Below are 14,395 nucleotides of genomic sequence, written 5' to 3'. Positions count from 1 at the left end.
CTCAGGGCACTCCCTCAAATACAATAATTAGCCTCTATTATTTTCTCAGGCCAGCATGACAAACCTCTCAGAGCTAAGTTTTCCATCTAATGCTTTGTTTTAAGAACACTTCCTCAGTTTCACCCTGAGCTCTTTCCAGAGTGAGCAGAGAGCACATAAACAACTCCACTCTCTCTGACAGCAGCTGAACAGCACATTATACATTTCCTTCTCCTGTTACTGCCCTGCAGAGTGCCCTGGAGTGGCTGCAGTAATCTGAGTTTGCTTAGCTGCTCACAATCACATCCTAGGAGAAGTGAAGAAACACAGCTCTGGGACTCCAAATTTAACAAGTTTAAAAAACCTCCAGTTGCTCACAGTGAAAGCTGGTGCAGTGACTAGGGAACCAGTCCAAGAGGAGGTTTACATTCCTTGCTTCACTGTGCTTTACATTTTGCTTTGCCCAGAGTAATGGGCACTTTTCAGCACTGTTAGTGTGCCTGGCAGAACAGAGGTAGCCAGCATGATGCCCAGCAGTATTTAAATGGTGTTGGGCTGAAAGGATGCCCTTTCCCAGGGCAATCCCATCCATTCCTGCCCTCCAAGTCTCTTGTCACTCCCCAGTCTGATGCTCTCCCAGCCCTATTGATTCGCTTGTGTGTGGGGATGGACTCTATCTGGAATTAATTAAATTCTCCTGATTCAAAAGATAGGTGCTCTTTCCCCAAAACTGGTTTGTTGTGGGTTTTTGTTTGCTTGGTTCTTGTTTGTTTGTTTGTTTTCATTGCTTTTGTTGTTATTTAGTTTGTTGTTGCTGCACCTGGAGATTTCTCTTACACTAGAAATTTTTTTGGAGCTTGTCCTCCTCTTTCAGTCTCCAAGCAGCTGTTGAAAATTTTGGTCTTTGGTTTCCCTGGCCATTCCCTGGTTTCATCTGAAACTTGTGTGTAATGCTATTGCTGCTGGTATAAACGGATTATCACTGCAGATAGACTGGTGCTGACAAAGCAGAAGTGTTTTAGAAATATAAATAGCACTTGGATGCTGAAACAATGCTTTCACAAATGTACCTTTGGAAGCTGTTTGAAGACTGCAAGAATAGCCTATAACTCTTGGTTCTCTACTGCTTTTAAAAGAGGAAGCAAATTTAGATGGCATTTTTAACTTTCCTGATGCATCCTGGCGCAGCCTCCCCAGGAGATAAAGATGAGCCTTGTGGTGTCACAAATAACTCTGCTGAGGGTGGGGTGAGCTCTTCAGCTCCAGCTGAGCTCAGCCAAAGCTGAAAGCTTGGCTGACCCTTTTTATAGGAGCAAGGGTTGTTTCTTAAACTAGTCTTAAATCCCCTCTTTACTGTTTTGGCTTCATACAGAGGAAGAGATATGGTCTCTACTCTAAGTAGTGCCCTGACCTGGAGGCTTTATCTTGAGATGGAAGAGCACCTGGGAGGGCTGAGGCAGCTCCTGCTCATCCACCCAGGGCAGATGTGATGGAGCCCTAAGGGGGGGCAGTAAAACCCAGCAATCCTGCTCCTGTGCCCCCCAGCAGCATTGCTGTGCTCTGCTCCTCTCTGTCTGCCCCACCTGCTGTCCTGGAGCACCAGCAATCAAAGCAACAGCTCCTGCTCTCACCATTGCCATCCAGATCAGAGCTCAAGCAGGAATTTTGTTATTCCACCCCATTCTCTGAATTCCCTTCCCTCCCATTCTTCAGGGTTTAGCCCAAGAGAAGTGGCAAGAAGAGCTGAATAATTCACTGCACCAAAGCAATGAGCCTTCTGGCTAGAAAAGGGGATAAACAATGAACTCTCATTTAACCAGATAAAGTTCAACATACTAAGATATGTCAGGCAGAGCAGATAAAACTAGGACTGTGAATTTGGGAAAGCAGAGAAGCAACAGGCCCAATGCAAACTACCATCAGATAAACCACTGAGACAGAAAGCTTTGGCTGGAAAAAAAGAAAAACATTCCTGGAAATCAAGCTGACAATAAAAGGGAAGAAAATTCCTGTGCCACTGAAATTATTCTTAGTGAAACACCATGGGGAGGTTATTTTGGATTGGGCTGTTGAATTGTTCAGCAGCTGGGAAGTGCCCTGCCATTGCCCAGTGCAGCTGGGTATATTTCTGGGGTGACTTTTGTGCTGAATTCTTCTTTCCTTTAATGCAGCCTGAGGCAGAACCTACTGGAGCCATCAAAGCTTTTCTTTGTGTAGGCTGAAGCTCCTGCCCCAGGGAGTTGTTTAGATGCAGTGGGAGAAGTGATCTTCTCCAATTGATATGGGCAGCACACCCAACCATACAGGAAAGGAGTTAACACTGAAATCCCAGAGTTGCAAGGCGCTCATGCCCACATTTACGAATATATTCAGCTTTCAGTAATATGAAGGGTGTTTGGGTTCCTTGAGAATGCAAAAGGGTCCTTTTGGCACACTGTAGGAAGGTTAGGGACAGCTCAAGGCTCTCTTGAGTAAATCTGGTTCTTTCACAGGCAACTGTTCAGAAAACTTTGCTTCTCTGATTAAGAGATGAGAGAAATGAGGGAAAAGAATCAGCAACCACCAGCTTTGACTTGCATTTGTACTGCAGAGTAAATCATTTACCAGCCTAAATAAAAGCCAAATTCAGGCTTGCCCTATTTGACACAAGTAAAAAGCAGTTAGTTTAAAATCTGAACTTTTTCATTTGTTAACAGAAAAGGCCTGTGAGGAACCACAGGCAATTTACTGTGAGCAGGAGGGAGAGAAAGAAGCAAGAAATGTCAGCAGAGCCCCAGTGGAAGGGCAGCAAACACTGACATGGACAAATGCAGCCAGTGCACAACTCCAGCCATCTCACACACCAGAAAAAGCAAAACACTCCAACAGAATGGCAAAGTTCACCTTTCTGCAGGATTCCTATTTGCTGTTTGAGTCCATATCTAAGGTAAATGGGACAGGGGGAGAGAGAGAAGTGACCATTTAGCACTGGCCAGAGGCTCCTGACCTATGGCAAAGAAACAGTGGGTCAGACTTGAGCAGCTCACTCCTCTGATCTCAGGGACTCCAGGGCATGCAGAAATTCCTAAAAGCAGAGCAGGGAGTCCCACACAGACAGTGAAGGCAATCCCCTCACCACACCACCTTTTCCTCCATTCTGCAAGTGCTTTAATGCATAAATGTTGATAAGGTGAGTTAGGACAGAGGCCTTCAGACCAGAGCACTGGCAGTGATGGATCCCCATTTCTTTGGACACCTTCCCTTCCTTTTGCCAGCTCTATGAGAAACTACAGCCAACAAACCCCCAGAAAGGGCCGTGACACATAACTGGACCCAGGGCTGTGACACATAACTGGACCAAGGCCAGGGGTTCTGTCACGTCTTGCACTGCCTCTCTGCTTTACCCTCAGTCTCAGCAGCCTGCTGAGCAGACCTGCTGCTGTTTAATTAGAGAGTCTGGGTGCCCCTCCTGTCCTCCTGTAATGACATTAGTCAGGAGGGAACTGTCTGGCTCCTCTCCTGGACCAGCTGAGCTGCTGGCCTAGAGCTGCCCAGATTGCTTAATTGCACTGCTGACTTTTAAAGGTCAGCTCTAACAGAATCTAATAACACTCAGGAGGTTTCCAGCATGAGGTGGATTGCAAAGAAGAGCCTGGATTCCTCCCTGGGACAAAGCAGGAACCCTGCAGCAGAGCCACCAGGGCCATGGCCAGGTGCTGAAGGGCACCTCAGGAGGGAGGACAGAATAGGGGAGATGTGTGTCTGAGAGGAAGTGGGGAAAACAAATTACTCAGCTGCTTTATCCTTTTATAAGGAACCTCATCATGTCCTAGAAAATCTCCATGCTTGGAGTATCCCAATAGGAAAGCTGAATGGTTGCTGGATAATTGAATAATAATTGGATAAATGAATAATTTCTGTGGGTTAGAAAAACAGGAACCCAAAAACTGGCTAGGGAACAATACAAATATTTCAGTAAAGGAGGGATGTGCTTAGTTTCATGCATGTAACTGTCCCAGGAAATCAAATCTGCTACTGGGGATACTTGACTACAATCTACAGTTTACATGGTTTATTCATCTAAGATAATAACCTCAACATTTGAATGTTTGAAAAGTAGATTCTCCTCTGTTTTACCCTCCTTCACAGGAGTGAGGCCAGCAATGGGCACTGTAAGACCCTCTCTCTTGGGAATTGTTAATAATGTTAATAATGTCATTATTATCATTATTATTATTACTACTACTACTATTATTTCTTCTTCATTATTTCATTATTAATACTACTACTACTACTGATAATAATAATAATCTGAGGGAAATTGTTGCCCTTTTTCCTCCCTGAGTGCCCTGGCAGCAGGAAAGGAGATCCTCACCTGGGACACTCCTTTCCTCAAACAGATCCTTTCCTCTCATTGCAAGCACCTGAAGGAAACATCTGCAGAAATCCCTAAAATCCTCCAGCCCCCTCAGTGCTCCAAGTTCAGCCTGCCTTGAGCCAGGTGGGCTCCATGGAAGAGCCACAGAAAAGGGGAAGTTTTGGGAGACATCAAAGAGGAGCTTTGGCTCTGCTGCTTCCAGAGTAGTCAATATATTTAATTGCAGCTGGGGCTTCCACTTCTCTTCTTGGCAGACAGTCTTGTTTAAAATCTTTCATTATCAATTCACAAGTGAGTTTATACAAGATGAGTAGATTTTTTTTGTGTGTGTGTCTTTCTCTGGTTGACAGTTTTCTAACATTGTTTAGTGAGGAAATGTTTGAACAATTGCTTTTATCTTTCACTTGATTTTCTTCATCCTTTTTCATCCCTTCTTACTGAATTTTTGTGGGGCTTTTTCCTTTGAATTTTGGCCTGCTTTTGCATGTGCTTATTTTAAACTGATTTGCATGCAGATGATCAACTGGAAATGCAGTTTGGGTAAGATGTTTACAAACTGATATTAAATCACTCTGCTTGTTTGCACAAAACAGTAATTGAATAAACACTGGTTATTAGTTTACTTGCATATTTGCTTTGCATTCTTTCACTTGGTTTCCACAAACAACACAGGGATGTTTGTTCTATAGTTAATGGCATTTATAATAGTCTAAAGTAAGTAAATAAATAAATAAAATTCTTGCTGTGTTCCCTTTATAAAAAGAGGGTTGAGTAAGACTTAGAGAGTAGCTGTAATTTTTCTTACTATTGCTGTTTTTCTGATTATTGTCATCCTTTATTATTTTTTGTTACATATTTGCATTTACATATTTTTACTGAGCCCATCTTTTTTTTCTTGTTTATTATCCTCTTTCTTCCACTATATCCATTTTGCCTACAGCAAGCTATGAGATTAATGAAAGAAAGCCCTGCATAAATGCACTTATATTTTAAGTGAAACAACATTTATGCTTCATATTTTTGTTACATTCTTTCTATATCAATGTAAACTTCCATTCATAAAAAACCCCCAATTGCATACTGTTGTGTTTTAAATCATATGATGTTACAGCTTTTTGATTTGACTTTCTGAGTTTCTTACCTAGGGTCTGTCTTACCTTCCTTCTGCTGTGACCTTGATTTTATAAAAGCTAAATTTTGGGTTCCTAAACCCTGCAAGACCTCCCAAAATATTTTGCCAGTTTATTGCTGATAAGCAATTGATCTTTCCTGCCTTCCAGTTAATTGCATGCAGCTTTTATCCGTGTGATGTTTTCAGCCATACAAGCAAGCTGATAATAAGTATTTGGTATGAGCTCTTAGATAATTTTGTTTGCACCCACAGTTCTCCAAGATGATTTATTAACTAGAATATTTTGCCATTTTATGACAAACAGGGGTTATGTGGATGTGACGACTTGCTGAAAGCCATCCTGCAGAGGTGACATAAAAAGAAATCACCAACTCTGGACTCCATCAGTTAATTCTGCTTTGTGACATTTTACTGCATGGGCTAAATTTTTTAGTAAAGTTAAGATTTTAATATTTAGATTTTTCAAGTTAAGATTTTTAAGATTGCCTGCTTTTTTATTTCAGAAAATATGAAGTATATTGCATTCGCTAATTATAGTTCTATGAGGAAAAAGAGCATTCAGAGTTACTCAGATTAGTCTGAATGAAACCAGAATGGCATTCTATTTGTTTCTGCTACCTGGGGCTTCTCTGTGGCAGAAATTGCTCAGCACTCCTTTTGAAGTTGGAAAGTTCTCCTTGCTTACTTTTTCCGTAATTCTTCCACATCCTTCTGCTCTGGCTGGCTTGGAGTGAGACCAGGAGAAAAACACTGCACTTTCCTGAGAGCAGGTTCTCTTAGGAGTCTGGTATTACCTGTGCAAGCAGGGATGAGCGGCAGCAAAGCCCCCAGATGTTTCTGCACATCTGGCAGTCCCAAGCTCTGCTGGCACCTTGGAGCAGCCCTGGGTAGAGCACAAGGTGCAGGCTCAGGAGGAGCAGCTGCACTGTGCAAATCTGCAATCTGACAGGCAGGAGTTCAAAGCAAGAAGTGATTGGATTAAATGCTCTTTCAATTTGCCATCAGATCACTCTCTTTCAGCAACAGCATTCACTTAAAGCAACAAGCAGTGCAAGGTGCATGGCAGCCAGGGCATGCCAAAAACCCAGGGGGCAAGTGGGGCAAAAATATTGGCTCAAAAAAATTTGCCTGCAGTGATGCTTCTAGATGCTGCAAGAATCTTTTTCTATAGTTGTACCTTACCTTAAAATCTACTCATGTATTTCTGATATGTTTGGCTATGTATATATATTTTAGCAAAATTGGAGTGCATGGTTCATACCTGTGCATATGGATAACACAGAAAAAGGGACCACATACAATTAAATGGTCACCAAGTCCCAAACTGACTCCTGGCTCTTTAAGCTATGAGTTGCAAAGGACAATGTTCTTGGATGCCAGAGAAAATCCACATTTAATAGGATTGCTCTCAGAGATGAGTCCCAGAAGAGCAGTGACAGAACTTGGGAGTGCTCTGGGTGCCTTTCTGTGCTCTCCAGTTGTCTACAAAGAGGTTACAAGGAGGGAGTGACCACTCTGGCTGCTTCAGGCCTGGGTTTTGAAAGCAATGGGAAGAAGAGATCAAAATCTCACTGGCTCTGAGGAGAGGGGGAAATGGTCAGTGAACCCTGGCTGGCATGAGCTACATACTACTGGTTACTAATCCTTTCAGAGAGTGAAGTTCTCAGGTTGTAACATTAGAGAAACATGAAGAAGTGACTAGATTTCACAATGACATGTTCTCTTATTTCCCATTCATAATGAATATTTATCCTGCATACTAGGTCTGGTGTGAATTCTGATTTTCTGTAGTGCCCCACTCTGATTTTTTTAAATCTCTATTCTGAGCTCAATAGGAACTAGGATGAGAGTGAATTATTGTGCAGTACAATTTTATTGTTGTAATTTTTATGTTAGACCCTAAACCTGTCTAATGTACCCATTGGACAACATTTACCCTGGAATCAAAACTCTGTGGCATAAGTGCCTATTTCCCTTCCAGTACAGGAAGGTTTGAGGAGGATGAACTCTTTGCCCATCTTGCTTATGTTGCTTCTCTTGCTTTGGGCTTCAGCTCTCATGAAATTTTATTTTATACTAGTTAGAAACTAAAGCTTGAGGAGTTGCTGCACTGCAGGAAACTCATGACAGGGAGAAGCTGCTGTGCTGCTAACTCGGGGGAGTGGAAGACTGGAAGCTCCTGTAATAGAGAACTGTGTTTTCCTGAGCAGCAAGAGCTTGAAGGTTTGCTGGAAAGTCACACTTATTGTACCCTCTGGATGTACCAGGCTTTGCACACAACTGATCAAGTCTTTCAGGCTGAGAGCTTTTGCTTCTGAATATTGGTTATTGATCCTAGGATGAGAACAGGGCAAGGAAAGAGCAAACACTGTAAGGAGACATTTCTGTCAAAGCTGTGAGGCTGTTCTAGAAAATCAGTTAAACACATGAAGCTTGACATTTTAATTGCAAGAACTAAATTTGGTAATGAAGAATGCTGTGATTAAAGGTTTGAAATGTGCCGTGCATCCTCAGATCTGTACTAGAGTGAGAGCACTCTCAAAGTGCAAGGTTTGAAGTGGATGCTAGCAAAAAGGGGGCTGAGGAAACAAATGAGCTTGTCAAAACCAAATTAAAATGCTTTTCCTCCTCCAGACTGTCCCCTGAAGAGCTATTGTGTTAGAATTTGGTTTCCAAAGCTACCATTAATTTGTGAACTAGCAGGATTTTCATGCTGCAGTTGTCAATGTACCTGTAATGCTGGAGTCTCTAGTGGTACTTCTGTAGTGGTATCTCAAGGCTGTATTTGACTTTCATCACAGTGGTGAATATTTTAGGTGGAAATTAAATGAGTGCAAAGAAGCACTTATGTGTTCTTTAGCTCTTTCTAGCTCCGCTAGGGCTAATATCACTGAATTTGATTTGCTAAGAAAAAAATCTCCAGGATGATGCAGCCCTCTACCTGAAAGATTCCTGGTATTTTTTTCCCATTTAAAATAATTCTTCTCTGCCAGGAGAGAACACGTAACACCCAGGTAACCTTGAGCACAGATAAACAGCCAAATGTTCTTTCAGTGCAAAATCTGTTTTGGTTTTATGTCCCCCTTAGAACACAGTTGCTGTAGAAGTGTATGTGGGAAACTGTGCTAAAAGTGCCCCTTTGAATGTAGTAATTAGAATCTGTCAAGCACGTTTTGGCTGGAAACAGTTCATGACACAATGAACATAATTTTTGGCCTTAAAAGGATACAAAGACATGAACAACAACAAAGCTCATTTAAAACTTGTTATATACTTTTGTTATGAAAGTCAGACAGCATAATTCTCATCAGGGACCACTCCTGGTGTACTGACTACATGGAACATGAAATTCTACAGAACAGCAAAGCTTTTAATTCCTGGTTTCAGGCTGGAGTTGTTTCAGGTTTGAGTGTTTACTGCCCAGAGAGCTGTGTTTGTCAGCCACACATGAACGTGGCCTATCAGCAATGCCTCATATTTATGGTCCTCCACTGCTGTAGGATGGATGAGTCACATATTTACTTGCAGGATTAGGCACCAGGGACCTGCAGCACAGCAAACCACCATGGCCTGCAGGTTCTGAAGCCTTTGGGGGCTGTAAAGCACCAGAATAATGATGCTGTTCTTCCTGAGCAATGTCAAAAATACCTTTGCTATTCAAATACGGCCCCCAATGGTATTTGGGAGAATATCTGAGGAAGATAAAGGGAGCCAAGGGCAGGAATTGACAGGCAAGTAGGCTGGCTGGTTGTCACAGCCCAACACTTCAGGATATCAAGTTGTTTTCTAGACCTTGAGGTGGACTCACTCTCCCCACAGAGAACTTCAAAATTTTCTTGTTTTCATGGTGTGAGAGAAGGTCTAAAAGTTTAAGAAGACAGGAAAAGGGAAGGGTACAGAGATGCCCTGTTCCCACTCTTTAGGTCAATTGCAGGGAGGAAATTATTTTCTGCCAGGCAAATTTCTGCCTTGATTCAGAGATTTTGGTAAAATTTTGATTGAGAGAACTGAGCTGTTGGCTCAGTCTTTTGGAATCCAGAGCCATTTGCCTCCTGGGCTGTGCTTGCTGCTTGTCTGAGCTGCACGAGGGGCAGTGGGGAGGTTTGGGTTAGGTACCAAGTGGTGCTGGAAATTCCCTGCAGTGCCTTACATGGCTCCAGCAGCCACTCAGAAAAGCACAGGCAGGTCCTGTCCCACAGCAAACAGACTCCTGCAGCTGTCCCAGGTAGCACCAGGTGACTCTGTTCAAACAAATTCACAGAGCTCTGTGCACCCCTCACTCCCGTGCAAATGTGAACATGCTGCACGTTGGACTTGGGTTTTGAAACAGAACCCTAGTCTTAGTCTCCCTCAACATCTCCTCCAAAGAGAATTTTTATGGGACTTAGCACCTAAATTTCCATCCCACAGCCTTGGAGTAACGATGACCCTGTAATAATGCTCAGCTGGTCCTATGAGGATGATGATGTAATCTCAAAATATTGAGATTTCTACTTTTTTCCTGCTTCTCACAGATGAGTACGAGTTGTTCCCTACTAATACCTTTGATTTGCATCTCTAAGGATTTTCCTCCTTCTAAAAATGCAAATGGCAAATGAGTCAGAGCCCACTTAGGAGAATACCCACCTGTGACAGTGGTACAAATTCATAATCCTGCTGGATGATCCATAACTAAACCATTTCTATGGATATTGCTACAGGAAGGTTCACAAACCACCACAACAAGGTTATAACATCAGCTAGGGATGACCTTTGAGAGGCCAAACCCCACAGTTTATCTCATCTTAAATTGCTCCCACAGGCAAAAACATTTGTTTTGCCTTTTAAACCACCAGTGGGAAAGCAATGCTGTGGTGAAAAATGGAGATGTGCTGTTTGGTCAAAGGGAGTTGTTTTCTGTGTCTGGGAGAGGAGTGACATTTACACTCCGAACAAGATTACTCTGTCCCAGAATTATCTGAGAATTAAGAAGGGAGAAGGTAAAAGTTTATTAAATATGTATTTTACAAGCAGTGGGTGGGAAAATTAGATGCCATTGCCCTCTGCTTTGGCAATATACCATTTTTCCCCCAAAGAAAGCGTGAAAAGCCAAACTAAAAATAGCCTCTGTCTTACAGGAAATATAGGAATTGCTAAATCCTGCTCTGCACATACAACTTCCCCCTTCTCAGTGCCCAGTTACAATCCTGCTTTGTGCAAAACAAATGAATCAAGTGACTGGAAAGGGCCTGATGAAAATAACACACATGCTCTTACACAGGAGAGATCAAACAGAAACCCTGGCTGCAAGAGATCAGTATCAGCATTTGTGACACTACATAAACCATGGCACAGAAAGGCAAATCCTCCCCCTCCAAGCAGACACTGACACAAAGCAGAGCAGGTCAGGCAGGGAACAGGAAAAACTGTACAAATGCTGTGGGGTTATCCCTGCCGTGAGTGGATTCTGGTACTGCCCATTCATACTTGCTCATTAGCATCACTTGGGGGGAAGAAGGGGCAAAGTTTCATGGTATTAAAATCTTCAGTGTTTTGCAACTGATTTACAATTTAATTTCATTTTGGATAGTGTACTGTGTAAGAATTGGAGACCTTCACCTCTGGTGCTGTCCAAATCAAGGAGTCAGACAGTTTTTGTGATCCCTAAAGTAGCACTTTAGAGTGTTCTTAATTATACTACAGCTCTTTATCTTGGAAAAACTGACTTAAAAGTTTGCACTAATTCAGGACACGTTCCTTGTTTGTGTTTGGAACAAAAACAAAAAAAATTTTCTGGATTCTGAGAAAAACCTGCCCACCGTGGACAAGTAAAACACTGTGATTTATTTCCACAATTCTCATAAATTTTCCCTCTCACCCTGTAGTGAACGCTTGCTTTCATTGCCTAAGGTAGGAGTGACTGAGGAAGTCAAGTATTCAGTCATTTCATGCTTGATGCTGTGAGATTGCATCTCTTTTGACTTAATTTTATTTGGAACTTTTTCCTAAGGATGCTACTGTGCTCTGGGTTGGGAAACACTTCATGCTTTCAGTCTCTACAGGCTCACACTGCTGAGTGTGTGCTGCCTGAAAATGCAGTCTGTAATTCCCTGAGCAGGCAATTCCCTACATTTTAGAGCACCACTGCTGCTGTGCTCAGACCTGTGTTTTGCACACACTCTTTGGTCTGAGGCACATTTCAATGCCCAGGTTCCCTCTCACCTTGCAATCTTTAGTCCTCACCTTCCCAGCGTGTACTCAGGCTGAGGCTGAAAGGGGAGGCTCTTTTTAACCTGGGTTCCCAAACACAGACCATAAATTGCAGGAAGACAGACCCTGGAAAAGGTTAGGAAAATGTTTGGTAGGTACAGTTAACAGGATTTCATGATGATGCTCCAAAAAAGTGAAATATTTCATTTGTATCCCTTGCAGTCACTCGTGACCTTCTTATTAATGAATGACGTTTTTGCAAGCAGTCTATCAGTGACACTTGCCCTCCTTTCAGAAATATGTTGTGATCCTTATCATGGAGCTGCTGTTTGTGATAGCAGAATGGCCTAGAGCAAATATCCAGCTTGTGTGATTTGGCATAACTCCATGGAAATCACTGAGGCTATGAATGCTCCTCCAGGGACAGGATCAAACTCAGAGTATTTGTGTATCTGTTTTTGTAGGAACATGCTTTCATTTTTGGATACTTCAAACTCAGAATCGTGATTCAAAAATTATTTTGACCTTTCCTGTCTCCCCACGAGCTTGCCATGTGGTTGGAAAAGAGCTCCTGATCAATTTTACTCTCGCAGATTACTTTATTTATAAGCCATGAAGTACCAAAAATAGCTGTGTAGGTAGAGGAGAATGGCCCTTTCACCCAGGCCCTGCATTTGATAGTTGTGATTTCATGAGCTGTGGCCAAAACCAGGCAATGGGCAGATCAAATTTCTCATGCTGTTAGTGCAGTTATATTACCTCAGGGAAGTAATTACTGCCTCAGAGTTTGTTATAACACAGTGAACACAAACAGTTAAAATCACCGTGTGCAGCAAGCAGCATCTTCTGACTCTCACAAACCAGCAAGGGACCCTTCCTTGCCTGAAGGTGCTGGCACAGATGTGTTCCCAAGGAGCTGGCCTGGCAGGGACAGCAGAGCCTGGGCCACCAGCCCAAATTCACAGCAGGCTGAAGCACCAGCATGGTGGTGGCCTGATCACCACCACTGTCACAGACGTATTTTATGAAAAATCCCTTTGCAAGGATGTTTTTCTCCTGAGAAGCTGAGAGGCCTCAGAAATGAAATGCAAACGATTATCTGCTGCTGTGGAATGCAACAGGTGCATCTTTGATTGGTCTCATGTGATTGCTTTAAATTAATGGCCAATCACAGTCCAGCTGTCTTGGACTCTCTGGTCAGTCACAAGATTTTATTATCATTCCTTTCTGGCCTTCTGATTAAATCCTTCTTTATTCTTTTAGTGTAGTTTTAGTACATAATTTTCTTTTAATATAATATATATAATAAAATAATAAATCAGCCTTCTGAAACATGGAGTCAGGATTCTCATCTCTTCCTAGGGTCCCTGTGAACACCACCACACACCACCAGAAGCTTTTCAAGAAAACTGAGGCTTCAGGCTGGAAAATAATGGTTTTCTGCTGGGCTGGGGCACAGAGGCAGCTCTGCTGGTGTGGTGTCAGTGACAGTCCCACTGCTCTGTGTGTCTGCTCCTACTGGAGATGCATTTGCCTGAATTTGCCTGCATTGATCTCACTGGAGGGAATGTGAGACTCTGCTCAAATCAACAGCACAAACCCCAGCTAGACCCAGTCAGGATGTGCTGCAGGCAGCCACAAGCTGCAATGACTCTCCAGTGTCCTGGCTTGTCTCCAGATGCATCTGGATGGGAAAATGCTTTTGACCAGCAGCCATGTGGGATAGATCTGAACCAAGGATGAAAATTAGAATAATCTTGTTGCTGCTTTCCCACATACCATTTCTTAGCTCCTAGTGTGAAATTGCCAGTTCACTTTTAGCTAAAAGCTATTCATTCCCACTCGAAATGCTGAGCCCAGGGAGTTACAAATGCACTTAGTAGCTTCTCTTTATGAGCATCTCCTTGATTTCCCAGCCAGCAGCAAAATACTCCAAAGATGAATTTCACTCTGTTCTTTGCAGACAAAATACATAAGCAACTCCCAAGGGCATAATGAGATAGATGGTGGAGATGGATTTTTATGAAAAATTATTTTCTATATTTTTAGGTTTCATGAAGCTGCTTTATCTTTAGGTTCCCTTAGTTTTACAATAGTGTATCCCAGCTTTGATAATGTCTTTTTTCCCTCCATACTTGTTCTCCCTTAAAAATACTTTTTTTTCCATTTTGTCCTTTTATTTTCTGGTGCACCTCTTTCTTACCTACAATCCTACAAGAATGAAGATATGTTTCACTTTAATTCTGCTTTGTTACCAAACATTTATTATACAGAATGAGGATGGAATCTGACTTATCTGGCTTACGGTGTTTGCTTGCATTCAGCAAACTTCCCTCACAATTTTTAATTCATTTCAGCCAAGTCTGAATTTACCTACAATCCTACAATCATTAAGATATGTCTCACTTTTATTCTGCTCTGTTACCAAATATTTATTATACAGAATGAGGATGGAACCTGGCTTATGGTGTTTGCTGGCATTCAGCAAATTTCCCTCACAATTTTTAATTCATTTCATTGTTCTGCTCTATTTTGTGTCAGATTATGAAACCATTTGTTTCACGACAAAGGAGAAATGTTTTCCAAATAAAGGAATTCCTCACAGTGTGGAAGTGAGCACTCAGCATGTGCAGGTTAAAACACTCTCTATTCTTACATGTTTTAAATGGTTTCTCCATGCCAGGGTGACCATTACTCTACAATGCGAAGGTTTTGCCATCACTAACATGTAGTAAAAT

The 14,395-nt window shown here is 42.2% G+C and overlaps 1 protein-coding gene across 1 annotated transcript in view; it reads right to left on the bottom strand.

The window, feature by feature from the left end:
- Nucleotides 1–14,395, bottom strand: part of RERG (RAS like estrogen regulated growth inhibitor) — a 90,929-nt gene that overhangs the window by 30,564 nt on the left and 45,970 nt on the right. The gene's annotated exons all lie outside the window — the stretch shown is intronic.

Source organism: Melospiza melodia, chromosome 4 (genome assembly GCF_035770615.1).
Source record: "Melospiza melodia melodia isolate bMelMel2 chromosome 4, bMelMel2.pri, whole genome shotgun sequence".
Lineage (NCBI taxonomy): Eukaryota > Metazoa > Chordata > Aves > Passeriformes > Passerellidae > Melospiza > Melospiza melodia.
This window is presented reverse-complemented; position numbering and strand designations above follow the sequence as displayed.